The sequence below is a fragment of the Phalangium opilio genome, unplaced genomic scaffold, assembly GCF_054372755.1.
Source record: "Phalangium opilio isolate 3A_F unplaced genomic scaffold, DU_Popi_V2 ptg000003l_1, whole genome shotgun sequence".
NCBI classification, from domain to species: Eukaryota; Metazoa; Arthropoda; class Arachnida; order Opiliones; family Phalangiidae; genus Phalangium; species Phalangium opilio.
Window position 1 is genome coordinate 11974891 of NW_028324145.1, and position 13952 is coordinate 11988842.

The 13952-nt window shown below is 37.6% G+C and overlaps 1 protein-coding gene across 3 annotated transcripts in view; it reads right to left on the minus strand.

The window, feature by feature from the left end:
- Reph (Regulator of eph expression) overlaps nucleotides 1-13952 on the minus strand; it is a 312486-nt gene that overhangs the window by 285141 nt on the left and 13393 nt on the right. For all 3 annotated transcript variants that reach the window (XM_089841098.1, XM_089841079.1, XM_089841088.1), the window contains exon 4: nucleotides 5155-5239. The gene's annotated coding sequence lies outside the window, so the exon portion shown is untranslated. The remainder of the gene's footprint in view (nucleotides 1-5154; nucleotides 5240-13952) is intronic.

Here is a 13952-nt window from a genome sequence, read left to right on the forward strand (position 1 = left end):
TTTTCGCGGAGTTAAACACTTTTACCCCCCTTCCCTTGGTCCCCCTCTCGCGAACGAGATATCCTTCCTATAGCGAAATTTCAAGCGAAGGAAACTTCATCAAAAGCTCTTTTCGTATGAGGCAGCCCGAAGGATCATATATCATTACTAAGGCAACGAGTCACTCTTGCTTAAACCCAAACTTCAAAAACTTTGAAAAATTTCCTCCTCGACCGGAGTAAGACTGAATTATCTTTCCTTGGTGGACTCTTCCCTGGGAGAAAGATAGGCGATTTCGATTGGGAATTTCAGCTTCTTGGACTCTACCTTCCAACGCGTTGTCACTTTCGTGAGAATATTAGGTACCCTGAATACGAATTGAAATGGTCTAGGAGTAACACAATCGAAACGGACTTGGATGGTCGCGTAGTAACGCGAAGATAATTATATTAAAAGGGAATGAGATCGGGGGAAACCCCCCGGCGTGTTGTTAAAAGTCCCCGTTCTTTTTCTATCTCTCACCGCGTGCGCCCAGATTTGACCTTGATGAACCCAAACTGCCGCCACTGGAAACCTCATACGATATATAAATACAAACCCCTGAATGTAGGCTGACCGAAAAGTAAAACTGTACTGATGTACGGTAGGCAAATAGGGGTAAACTTGATATTTTTGGAAATATTTTACCGTTTCAAAATTTAAATTGCAAACTCTAATTAAAAGGAAAGTATAGTCTTACAGCGGAAACTCAATACTTTTAAAAGAAATAATAAATTTTGTAATTGTTAAAGAACAGTTATAAACTTCAAAATGGGAAAAATAAATTAATAGGTTAGGTAAGATAAAATATTAAGATTCAAGCGCTGCCGATAATTTTTAAAAACTCTACAACCCAAACTTTGCTGCTCCTAAATATTTTGTCTACGTGATATTATATTACAAAACCTACGTAATAAATTCAACAGAATTTTAGGCGTCTTATAAGATGTAAATTCGGAAATGGTTCTCGGCTAACCATTAATCTCGTCACAGCGCTTCTTTGTAAAAGTCAGAAACAATCGCCATCCAAATATACTTTTGAAACCTCTCCTCGCCGACTAAATGAATAGCTCCCTAGTCGGGTTCTTAACGAATAAATAGAGTTATACTTTAAGAGAATTGTTGTGTTTGTTTGTGGCAAGGATGAAAGAGACGGACGCGCGGTGCCAGGGATAAAAGGCTGACCCCGTGAGGGGGGCGGGGGTGCTGGCTACCACGGGGTCGGGCATTGTAAGCTTCCAAAGGAAAAATTGGGAAATTTTGTAAACTTCTAAAAGCTAAAATGTTCTACCCCTCAAGGCGCGTGCTAGTCAGCGCGAGCTTATGATTTGTGGCCAGACTAGACGTATCATTCATCATCGCCAAGGATTGATATAGGGGTACGGGAGAAAGTGGCGCCCTCCATTCGCGCCCCCAACGACCGGGGTGTTTTATTCAAGGAGAGTTGGGGGGTGGTGGTGAGATCCAAATCTGAGCGGGACCACGGGGTTCGTGCGCGTGCAGTGGGTGGGTTATCTCTAATAGTTTTGTAAACACTATAAATATCTCGGATTTGTATCCTTTCATCTCATCCCTTTTATTTAGATAACTCTTTCAAAGTATATCCGTTGCGAATTGAATCTAAATGTTACTTTTACGTAAATATATAAGAGTTTATTTAAATATTCTAAGAACGGTTTTCTCGTGATAAAGATCGGATATCGGATGCATGGTTTTCAGATAAATAAAATATAACATTTTGTTATTGTGTTTACTGTTACGGGGAAAGTTACGGCGAAATATAATGGGACTTTATTAATTTGTGTTTAAAATTTTAAATAAATTCCTCTACAAGTTTATCCTATTAAATATAAATCGTATTTAGCTTTAATTTTTCAGATGATATTCACGCTATACGATATTTTTTGTATTATAAAGTTCAAGGTTATTTCCTAAGGGAACCGCTTTGATTGAGTAAATATTGTCGAAATAATATCATCAATCTAAAAAATGTAGAATGTGTTTTCTTTGAAAGTGGGAAGGGATTTTGAAAATAAATTATTTTGTTTATCTCGGTGGAAAAAACGAATTTATATTTTTTGCAATTTCGATATCTTTTCCTATTTTTTTGCAACACGCGATTATATAATTTAATTTGCAACTGATACATTACGAAAATGTAGGTACACACAATAACACCCTGTTTTCAATCACGAAATTGAATAAATATTTGGTTAAAAAAGAGTATCATCCTTTAAATTTCTTATTAAAAATATATATATATAAAATTCGATAATTTTCATTAACCCCACGATTTGACCTTGTACTAAATTTATTGCACGATTAACTTTTAAATTTTGACGTTTTTGAGAGATAGGACCCTTCGTTTAATGATATATTTAAGCGGAATAATTTCATTCTTTTAACTTAGAGATTAAATGAGTTTTTTTGGTACTTTTCCCGCACCCAAGATTGGAATGAGTGGAGTTAAATTAAGTTTTAGGAAATTTTTTTACTGAATTTCTTGGCGCGTTTTCTTCAAAAATGTACTAGAAAGATTTTATATAGTTTGGGTAGGCCTAGCATGACGGGAATGAAGCTTTCTATCTAGAGAGTGGAAACTGCGCGTACGAGTAAAAGGAATGGCGTGTTTTAATGGGAAATTTTCTGGCCCGTTGAGTTTTTGCAAAAGCCGTGATTTATGTATTCAGTTTCAAAGTAACTTTTGAAAATGTTGCGTTAGGTCGTTAGTGGCCTTAATTACGCTTTGATGTACGATGTTATTTCGTCTTTTACAACACACTCCGACTCTATTTCGCTCTGTATCGCCTTAACCCTCAACTTAGAAACTGTTTAATCCGAAGTTAAACGCCGTTTTGTTTTCTTCATAAACGATTATAACTTTCCCATACACTCGCCAGACAAAACCTTAATAACTTCCGTCTCCTCGACTTCCGAATTAAGTCTCTGTACATTACTATCCGACTAGTACTTATTCTCAGTCATTAACTACGCGAGTTTTAAGCTTCAAAAGTGTATACATATTTCATCTTTTGAAGAACATTTTCTATGAAATGATAATTACGTTTTATTTAATTATTTTTGTTTAATTGTAACGTAGTTTTCATGGTTATTTTTTGTTTTTTCATTGTCATAAAGCGGTTAAATTTAAATAATTTTTAAACTAAGCCCTTTCTCGAGTAATTAACTTAGGGGAGCGTCTTCGTCATAATTTTTTAACTAAAATAATTAATATTAAAAAAGCTGGATAAGACTCTAAAGTTTTTCGACATCCTCTTTTCATCTGAACTTTAATTATATTAGAGACACGGTGAAATCCTTTGAGTATATCTTAGCCCTAATTCTTATCTTTTTAAATAAAACATCGAGGTATCGAAATACGCCGAAACATCAATATTTTAGTTCCGACTTACCACAAATTCTAAGCCAGTAAGTGGTGTATTAAGCCTCAATCCGAGTACTAAACTTACGTATTTGGCGTAGGAGGAACGGTCTTATGAACTAAAGAGAATCGAGAAAGCGTTACTAACGCGTAAATAAATACATACGAAGGAGTATATACTGTATATTTGGAAATAGTTCTTAATTGAGTAAACATATCGGTTCCGCTCCCGAGATTTTCCCATCAAGGATCTCAGTAATGAGAGTTTATTATGTATATAGTAACTCCCTTCGCTTCTCAAAACCCGAAACACGAATCTCGTGCAGTTTCCCCGCCAATTACTATACTAGCTGGGATAATTCCCTAAGCTATAAGAACTGCGCGAGAAATAAAATTTCGTAGAACTGTTTACTCGTCGACTTTGTCGCTGGGCGCCGTTGTTGTTGTTCGGATAAAAATAAACCCAATCTTGGCAGAATTAAAAACCATAAGAGTCCCTCCCTAACAGTCCAATGATGGTCATTCAGTAACGACTACACCTAGTTCATTTAAAGTTTCACTATCCTCAAATTAAGGGGCGCGTTAAACTTTAAACCAATTAAGCCTTTCAACAGTGTGTCCCTAAATATCTTAAACCCTTCAATTACCTCATCATCAAAAGGTATTTAGCGCGTAAGTTAATGGGAATTATCTCCCTGGACAATGATTTGATTTTAACAGAATCAAGAGATCCCGAAATAGGTAGGAATTTTTCATCAAAAGAGTTTTCCAGTTTACTTCCGCACGCGCCATCAAAGGGCGGAAGAGAGAGAGAGGGGGGGAGAGAGAAGGTTCAGCCATAGTGATCTTTAAAGCCAATTTGGGCGTAAATTCATTTTCGCAGTTGAATGGTTTCGGAGCCGAAGAGATCGCGCGGGCGCCAAAGAACAAAACACTCCCGACTAACAAGACTAATTTTATCATCGCTCCCCCTCGTGGCTCGTAAGGGAAACAAAAAGGAATCTTTACTCTGGCGAAAAGCGTAACTGACAGACGCGAAAGCGCCGGTAGTACGGCGCTAGTAGTCGCTGTAGTACTACGACCACGCGGGGGCCATAGCCCCTCGTAATTTCCTCTCGTGTCTCGGAGAGCGCGCGCGCCAAGCCAGGCCAAACTCCTAGTTTCCCGCCAAATCCGTCGTACTACTTCCCCACCATGCTCCATTACGTCACTGCAACGGAAAGGGAAAGCTAGCGAGGGCTGGCGCTTCGCTCGAGGAGGAAATAGACGAGGTCAAGCAACGACCCTCCATCTTACGTGACAAGGGCACCCGCCAGATAGCTAAGCTCAACTCGCGTGCGTAAAAAATAACTCTTTTTGGGCAAACATTTAAGATTAAATACGCCAGTACCGTCGTAGAATCTGGGAAGAAAAGAGATGTCCCTCGAGGGGCATCTTTCATAAAATTTATGCAAATGAACCCCTTGTTCGTGATTTGAAAAGGTTGGAGAATTACAATTAAAGAGGGGTATTATTGTAGCGCCATAATGGTTTGATATATTTGACACCTGTTGACAGTGAGTAATATATGACACGTACGAGAAGCAACCTGTCAAAAATTGTTATAACAAATCCTCCCATGTTTGCGTATAAAAACCTCATAACAAATCACTCGTTAAACACGGTATAACGTGACTTTGGATTTACCTATTTTTCGAAAATATTCTAGGCCTAATTCTTGTTCTAATCTAAATTATTAAAAAAAGATCTCTTACCTTTCTCCGTTATGATTATACAAAGTTCCGCATTCAGAGTGACCATTCCCAAAAAACATCAGCCGTCCAATAAAGCGTATCACCACTAGAAAATAAAGGAAACCATAAGAGATTGTATACATTCGAGTCAAATGAAGGAAAGTCAGGAAAATAAAATGGCAATAAAAGATAGCGTTTTCCAATGATTCATACGCGAACCTTCTTCCAAAAAAAAAACTTATCTTTATACTTTCAACGTTCGATTTTATCAAAGTGAATGTTTGATATTTTTACTATCAACTGCGCGGAATGGTACACTCCCCCGTTTGAATATAGAATCAAACTTAAGGGACAGAAAAACTCCAGTAGATATATGGTTATCTTGAAAAGTAAAAATGTAGTAAACGATACAGAATGGTCGAAGAAAATTAAAACCCCTTTTAAATACGTTATAATAATAACAAAGGCTTTAAATGCTAGCAGACGAAGTCTAAAACCACGCCCTAGAAAGCTGCCAGTTTTCAATATGGTAAAAAGCGAGCTAGGTATTATTTATCGTGGCCAATCTCACTCAATATAGGCAAAGAAGCGTCAGAAAAGAGCTGGGGCTAGGAGCGAGTGGCGCGACTTTTCCGATACAGTCGGCATTGAATTAAGGTTTTGGGGAAGAGTTATAATATTATTATGGATCGGTAGGAAAAAGAGCGCGCGAGGGGCATATACCGCAAAACCTAGATGGAATATACCTCCCTAGCATAATAGATAACTTTCTACTTAAGATCTGGTTGTATAGGGGAGCTTGGGGCGCGAAATTTCACCGACGACTTTAGTGATCGGTTAGTCCCAGGGGAAACGCCACTAGTCACTCTACGCATTAGGGGGAACCCACGGGGGTCTAGTCCCGCCCGCCTCTGACGGTATTGTGAAAGATGAAGTACCCCTTGGGGCCCCCGAGCTCGACACATCAAACTCCTAGCTCCGCAGCTTCTCCTATCGCCTCCATGCCTCGAATCTTCCTTCAATCCACCCAACTTACTCGAATACGAAACGAACTTACGGCAAATTCAAATCCATCTAGCCGGCATAGGCGTTATCGAGTTTACTCTTCATTCGCGACAGTTAAGTGGACCGAATATCCGCGTGAACGCCACGCGACTCTCTCTCCCCAATCTCTTTAGCGTTGGGTAGACCCTTCAAAATTCGAAGCGTCACCTTTGGATATAAAGCAACGATACGTAAGGGAAGGGCAAGCGTCGGAGCAGAGAGAAAACTTTTATTTTTTGGTGACTGGCTGAAACTCCTCGAATGCACCCTGCCTCCAAACCAACTATAGATGCACCGTGGATAGATCTTTACCATTCTTTGACGCTTTCGAGTACGATACGTTTCAGGTTCAGGGTACAGTACTCTAAAAAGGAATCTATAGATCCTTTAGTAGACTATCTAGCACCTTCAAGGGGCTAACAACATCAAATTAGATCTCAAAGTTAATGTATCATATCATATAGATAATTTAAAATACGTGTAAGTTTGAAATTCAGGGTTCAATATCATATTCCTGATGCAATTTAACGTTCTGGCCAAAATTTTGACATTGGTACACGATTTATCCATTTAAAACTTGCTATACCTAAATTAACACCATTAAATTTTAAAATTTGTAGTAGGAATTGTATATAATTTGGGTATTTAAACTGAAGGTAGGCTAATTTACCTATTTACTCTTTTCTGAGAAGTGTGTACAGATATAAGTTTCAAGCAATATGTAATTTCTGACCTTAAGTATCCCTTTAACAAAACTAGGGTTAGATTTAGGCTTACAGTATCCTTTAAGTGAAATAAGAATAAAGAAAAGAAGATAGCCGAGGGACCAAAATGTCTTCTCTTTAAAGGAAGGGGGGAGTGAACAGAGGAAGGAAATACCCCTTCACTCCCCCTCCCCCATCCGTATGACCGTTCCTCAGTCTTTTCACAAAAACCAGATAAAAAAGAACACGAATTTAGGCTTAAGCCAAAACTGACGTTTGAAAAGATAACGTCAGAAGAACGCAACTAGATGTGGCTGGCTGTACACAATTAATTCAGTTCTACAGGAATAAAACTAATTAAAATAATAATAATAATAATAATTAAATAAACTTTGTGAAGCCTACCAATAGGGACAAACTATCCATACATTTTCTACCAACGCCTGTAGAAACGTTAACCCGCGATACACCAGTGTAAGCGGCGCAAAAAAAGAAAAATCACCTCCCAATTGTAAACCGAAATTTAATAATAACGAATGATGTAATACACGATGGTAACAATTTTAAAATATAACCAAAGCAACCCCAATGAAAAATTCCGCAATAAAATATCTGTTTCCTCAGACCGAACCCTACGCTCTGGTTTTCTGTTAAACCGAGAAACAGTTTGAAATATATTAGTTTTGCAAAAGTAGCTCGGGCGCTTTTTAAAGGCGGTGCGGTGTACGTTGCGGTGGTGTAGGGAGGAACGAGCAAATTAATCATTGATTTTTGAATGCAACGAGCTTTTAATGAAATTTCGGGGATGAATAAATCAAAGAGAATTATATTTTTAGAATGGGGAAGTGATATTTCAAAAACGCTCAAAACAGCAAGAGAGAGAGTATAGTTCTAAAGCGGCGGAGAAAGCTAGAGCTCTGGGAGAAGAGTAATAAAGGAGGACTTTTAAAAATCCGACCTTTTCCGAGTATTTCTTATCACGAGGGGAGACCAAACCCATACCCCCTCTCTCTTCCACCCACCGGTTTTCTTTTGTACCCTATTTCGTATTAATGTTGTTCAATCCTCCTTCTCTTTTCCAAAGAATCGCCGCCACCGCCGCCGTGCTTCTAGTACTAGTAGCCCCGTATCTTTTCAAAAGGACCTAGCTTCAATATTTCTCTCGTGCCCTAACGTGGACAAAATTAACCGTAGAAGAGACCAGTTATCATTTCCTTAATCCTAAATTACTTTACCAATTTTTATTTGGAGAGCCAACTTATAGGGGTAAAACCTATAATGTATTTCCTACCTGCGCCTGTAAAACTCTAGCCCGCAATACACCAGTGTATTTTTTTTTAAAAAATCGCATTTTATTTAATTCTAAAGCGATTTAATCGGTTTTGATATCAAATTGAATCCCAAATCACGCTCTATATGTATTGAAAAAATACGTAACATTCTAAAACAATTTGAAGGAAATTTTAAAAAAAATTGGAGTGCCAACTTATAGGGGCAAAACTTATAATGTATTTCCTACCGGCCCCTGTAAAACTCTAGCCCGCAATACACCGGTGTATGATATTTTTATTAAATCCGTATCTTATTTAATTCTTAACCGATTTTGTCGTTTTTGATATCAAATTGAAGCCCAAATTACGCTCTAAATGTACTGAAAAAGCACGTGACCTTCTAAAAAAATTTAAAGCAATTTTTGAAATTTTTCTTGCACTAGCCACAAAACCTGCGTAGATACATTAGTCCAAGCTGAAACTCTCTTACTCTGCAGGGGATACGCGGCGGCCCCCTTTTCACTTCCCCGAAGTGGCCATTTTTCATTTCGATATCAATGGTGGTATAAAGAACGCAATCTTTGTTAATAACAACATCCATAACGGTGCCGAGACTGGGGAAGGAAATATATACCAACATTACAATCCGAATACCCAAGTTTTCCCCCGAAGAAAAACATACTTTTTAAACCTAAATTTCTCCCAATTTCAAGACTGTAACCCCGTTGGAGATAAAAGGAAGACCATTTTCTCCGGGTAAATTTTTCCTTGTTAAAACTTTAGGAGGGAAGAGTTTTAAAGATCGAGTTTTTATTTTTTTATTTTTTAACTTCAATCTCTCAAGACAATTTTTAAAAAATATTTATTTTCCCCCAGCATGGTGTAGCGCATCCTCGCTTTTCAATCTAAGGATTTATTCCGCTCCATCTAACGTTTCATAGAAGATATATTTATGTATTTACGTCCCCCCTTTTGCAACAATCCATTTAACCTAGTTATCATTTTTCTTCAAATATAACATTAGAGTTAGGGGTGGACCAACCGTGTTATCGAAACTCGGGTCTATGGAACACTATTAATAGTTTCGCGTACTTAAATTGAATGATGAGATGACAGGGGAAGACGATACGTTAGGTTATTTGTAAGCTAAAATATACACCCGGTTACGCTATACTCCATTCACTTCAGCCCCGTGGACAGACTTAATACGTTGAAATTATTTCCAGCCTGAATATTCAACAAGTATGATTATGTCTTTAAAACATTTTCAGTTTAACCTTGGACCAAAGTCAAAGGAAAACCGAGCATTTTACGCTTGTTTCGCAGTCGCACGAGATTGTGACTTGAACGAGAACAAATTGTTATCGAAGGTCCATATTTTGAAGTAAAATACTCTATTTGTAGACTAAAAACTCATTTATGCGAGTGTATCACTACAGACAATGAACTTCCATTAACGTAAGCGCGTTGTATTCCGCGCGTGAACTTAACTGTTGAATATCATATCGTAGTTTATTCGTGCAGATCCAAGTAATACGGAAGATAGCTTGGGTGTTTATTTACATTTAATCCCTGGTAACTTTGCCTTAATTATATTGTGAACGCGAATGAATTTGAATATGTACTATGCCTAACGTACTAAGCGAAATTTCCCCTGTATAATATGTCTATCTAGCTGGACGCTCTCTTCTCTTTTCTCCCGGACCAACAGAGCGACCGAGCGGCTGAAACTGACTGGTCCGTATTAAAAAACAATAAATTTCTAAGCCGGCCAGATAGGAAACGCTGACATAGACTTTCTAGCCCTAAAACCTTGGGAACCTCAATCTTGCAAAACCTTTAGGCCTAGTCGTTTCCTTTAAAACATAGTACCAGATGTAAATTATCGCAAAGTTATCATTCCAAATGGCTTCGTAATAAGATTGAATTTTGAAACATAATTTCCTCCCAATTTTTGAACATCTTCCCCTCAGCTCTGCCGACGCTTCGCATTCACAAAAATTTAATGTTTAACTTCAGATTAACCTACTTTTACTAGTATCCGAGAGAGCCAAAACATATTTTCCTAGGGATAAAATAGTTTTCCTGGACTTTTCAAATTCCTACTCATCCTAAGCCGGTGCGCAAACACGGAACGTGTACATAGTTACATTTTAGAAAAGGAACTAAGGTCCTATTGAATTATAGATCTTCGAAATGGAAATTTGGTCTCTTAAAAGGCTGCAATTCGGTACAGTATATTACGCAAAAATATGAAAGGAAGTATAGAGAGTTTCAATCTAAGGAAAAGTAGATTTTTCTATTGACATTGCGGGTAAATACTAAAATACAACGCCCTTTAATGGTTGCAATAATCTATAGGAGAACTTGTGTCAATATTGGAGTCCTAAAAGACGGAGATATTAAGCCATTCCCCCTCCCCCTCCGCGATTCCCACAGTTTGTTCAGTTTAAATTATATAATGAAGAGTAGGCTGGACGAATGGATGAAAATCCCTTAATTCGCCATTCATTTCCAGTTATACTCGTATTGACTCGGTTAAACTGAACTGGCAATAGTCTCTGCCCACGTTTTTCACCTTTTCAATAGGAGTTGGCCAAGAGAGATTTCTTTTTTTTCTTCATTCCTTTACATTCATATAGATAAAGGAGAATATTGAAATATTGCATTCAAATTTAGGGTAGTTGCTACGCGGAGACACATAGTCTCCTCTATATCATCGCTTGGAGAAAGCTCGAATGATTAAATATAATATACAATTTTGCTTCATTTCATAACATTCATACAAAAAGAAACTATATTTCTGTGCAAAAGATATATTAATGTTTCATTTTTTATCTAAATAGTTTTTGACGGTGAATTTAACCTCCTGCTTGAAAAAAAAAATAAACCTCAACCGAATACATAAATTGATAAATTGATAAATTTTGATATTGACCTAAAATGGAATAATTTATTACTATAAAAAGTAAATGTTCCTTAAGCCAAGTGCTGAAATTAGGGTTGTAGCTACGAAGTTTTCCTTCAATACGCAAATGAGTTTTCATTCAAAGGCCAAACATTAAATTTAGCGAAAAAGAGTAAATACACCAGAAATAAATAAATTTCAATGTTAGTCAGTGAAATTGAAGTCATGGGTATAGTGGTGCCGCCAAAATACTACTATCTTTCCCGAGTCCCCAATGAAAGAGAAGTGTACGGAGAACGATACCAAACAGAGGCGGTTTCTTTATTTATTGAGGAGAAAAAACTATTTATCGTCAGTTAGGAAAATGGGCGATTCGCTTGTTCCCTACTTACGCAGTCAAACATTCGTTAGTTGAAGTAAAACTTTTAAAAACCCTGTCTTAACAAATATTCAAACGTAGTCACCACGAGACGTAAATCCCACGAGAAAGAATTTTGTTAAAACCGCGCGTAATTTCATAAACCACGTGACATTCCTCGAGAAATAGAGCACGCGCGCGAAATTTTAAAATTCAAAGCAATTAGGCTTAACAAATTGTCTTCGCGATATTAACTTCTAACTTTATAAAATAGAGGGGTTTTTTTGGATGTAGCTAGCAATTCAAAACCGGGAAAGAGATACGAACACTTCTTTTCCTTGGTTTTGCCTTTTCTTTGAGCCAGGGATTCTTTTTTTTTTCCTTCCAGGGGATAGTCTATTACTAGGGTCCCATTTTTAGAAAGGAGTCCAACCAAGCGAGCAGTTGGAATGGCAAACACATGTTTCCCTATTATTTCTTTTTCCTCCTCCTACCGTTGGAGTTGGACACACGGAAAACACTAACTCCTATTCGAACCAATGTCAACCTTTATGTACATCTTATTCCGAAATCCGAACGAAACCCGTATTTCAGGGGAAATAGCTTCGTTCAAATTAATATTAGATGTTTCTTTATTTTACAAAGAAATTGGATAAAGCGTCGCATTTATTTTTGTTACTATGTATCGAGAAAATACGGCGATAAGTGAATTTTTACGTAAGTCGTAATCAAAAGGCAGATTCGAACACGACTCGGGATAGGATATCTCTATCAATACAAGTTTACATTAAGAAGCGTGCCTGGCGCAAAAGGAAATGTATAAATAAGGGTATCTTCTACATACAACCTTCCCTACCACTATCCTATCCGCCCATTTCCCACTGAAAATAGCGTATAGTACAACGTTATGGGTGTATATAACCTTCCTCATACGCGTTACATATATAACAGAGCATAAAGCAATCGCGAGGCGGCCATTTCTCCTTACATTTATATAGCCCCGTCTATTGGGAACGTCGAGTGAAAGCTCAGACATTAATCTGAATACGCGTATACCGCCTTCTGCCAGCTTAAAAGACTTATAACGGGTGCAGCCTGAATAAGCTTTCATTTCCTACACTACTAAAATATCACCAAAAGACCATAATTTAAAAGAACTTATTATTAAGCTACCTTCCTTTCGCATGATGCAGCACGTGGAAACTTCAAGCTCGCGCCAAATTCCAAATCGTCACGTGACAACACGATGAACAATCAAAACGCGCGAAATTTAAGAAAATAATTCAGACAAGGCTTAGGGCTCGTTAGCCTAAAAAAAATATATCTTTTCTTTCAAATTGAAACGCTAGGGTAAGGACTAGTTGACAATTGTACTTCGAAATTTGATCTTCCGCTACGAGTTAACGTACACTATAGATAGGAGCCCCAGTTTTTTGTCTATTTCTTTTTCCAGTCCATTAAACGCGCGAGCTCGAAATGAGGGTGAAGAACGAAGTTCTACGGAGTAAAAAAATCTTCATACATTGAGCTAAGGTTGTAAGAACAGCTAGTGTACGTAACATAACCGGATAGCAGAAAAATGCGTAAAAAATAGCCCATTAAATATCTTTACAAGCCATGAAACCTAATACCGCCTCGCGCATCGCATCTATACCCCCTTCCTTTTTTACTTCAAATAATAATAAGGGGGTCACGCAGGCGGGTCGAACGACGCGTATCCGCCATTAGAGCAGCAAAGTACTTACTATAGCTTACAGTATACCATAACGCGCCATTATTATTTTGTTAATGTATTTTCAACGTGATAAATAAGGCGTTATTGTACCTTTCTGTTCAGGGACAAGCGATATTGGGATGGTTATATATATTTAAAATCACCCTTTCTATATTTTCATTTTCATCCCATCTTTTTATCTTAGTTTTAAACCCCTACGATTTTCGAAGAGTTCTCTGGTTCATTGTACTGAGACCATATTCACAAATCACGTGACCTTAAAAACGCGCGGAATTTAAATAAAAAAGGCTTAACTTGATTGCAAGTATTTCATTTCACAAATGTAATCCCAAACTAAAATTCATCCCTACTCCATCTTGTTTCTATTTTAAAAATGGGGGATGTATGTGGGAGTGTAGGGGGGGCTGTGCACGAAAGGGCACAGAAGATATCCAAACGTATTTTCGAAATTTAAATTAGAAGAGAGGAAGGAAATAATTATCCGGAGCAACTCGCTTGACTATTACTAGCTCCGGTACATATATAAGTAAAAAGAGAATGGAATCATGCGAACCTCTTTTTTTCTGTTCCTATAAAATTCATCTCCATCTACCCACCCAGGCTCAGTATTCTCTCTTAACCCTCGGCTGAATAAAACTAGGATGTCATTAAGGAAATAATACGCGGAAGTCGGTTACTAAATGCGGAACGAGCAAATTGGTTCCGAAGTTACTTAAAATTTCCAAGAAAAAAAAAAGTCAAAAGGTTCCATCCAAATGGAATGGAGGGATCCCGTAATATTTTTCTATCAAGGATTTAA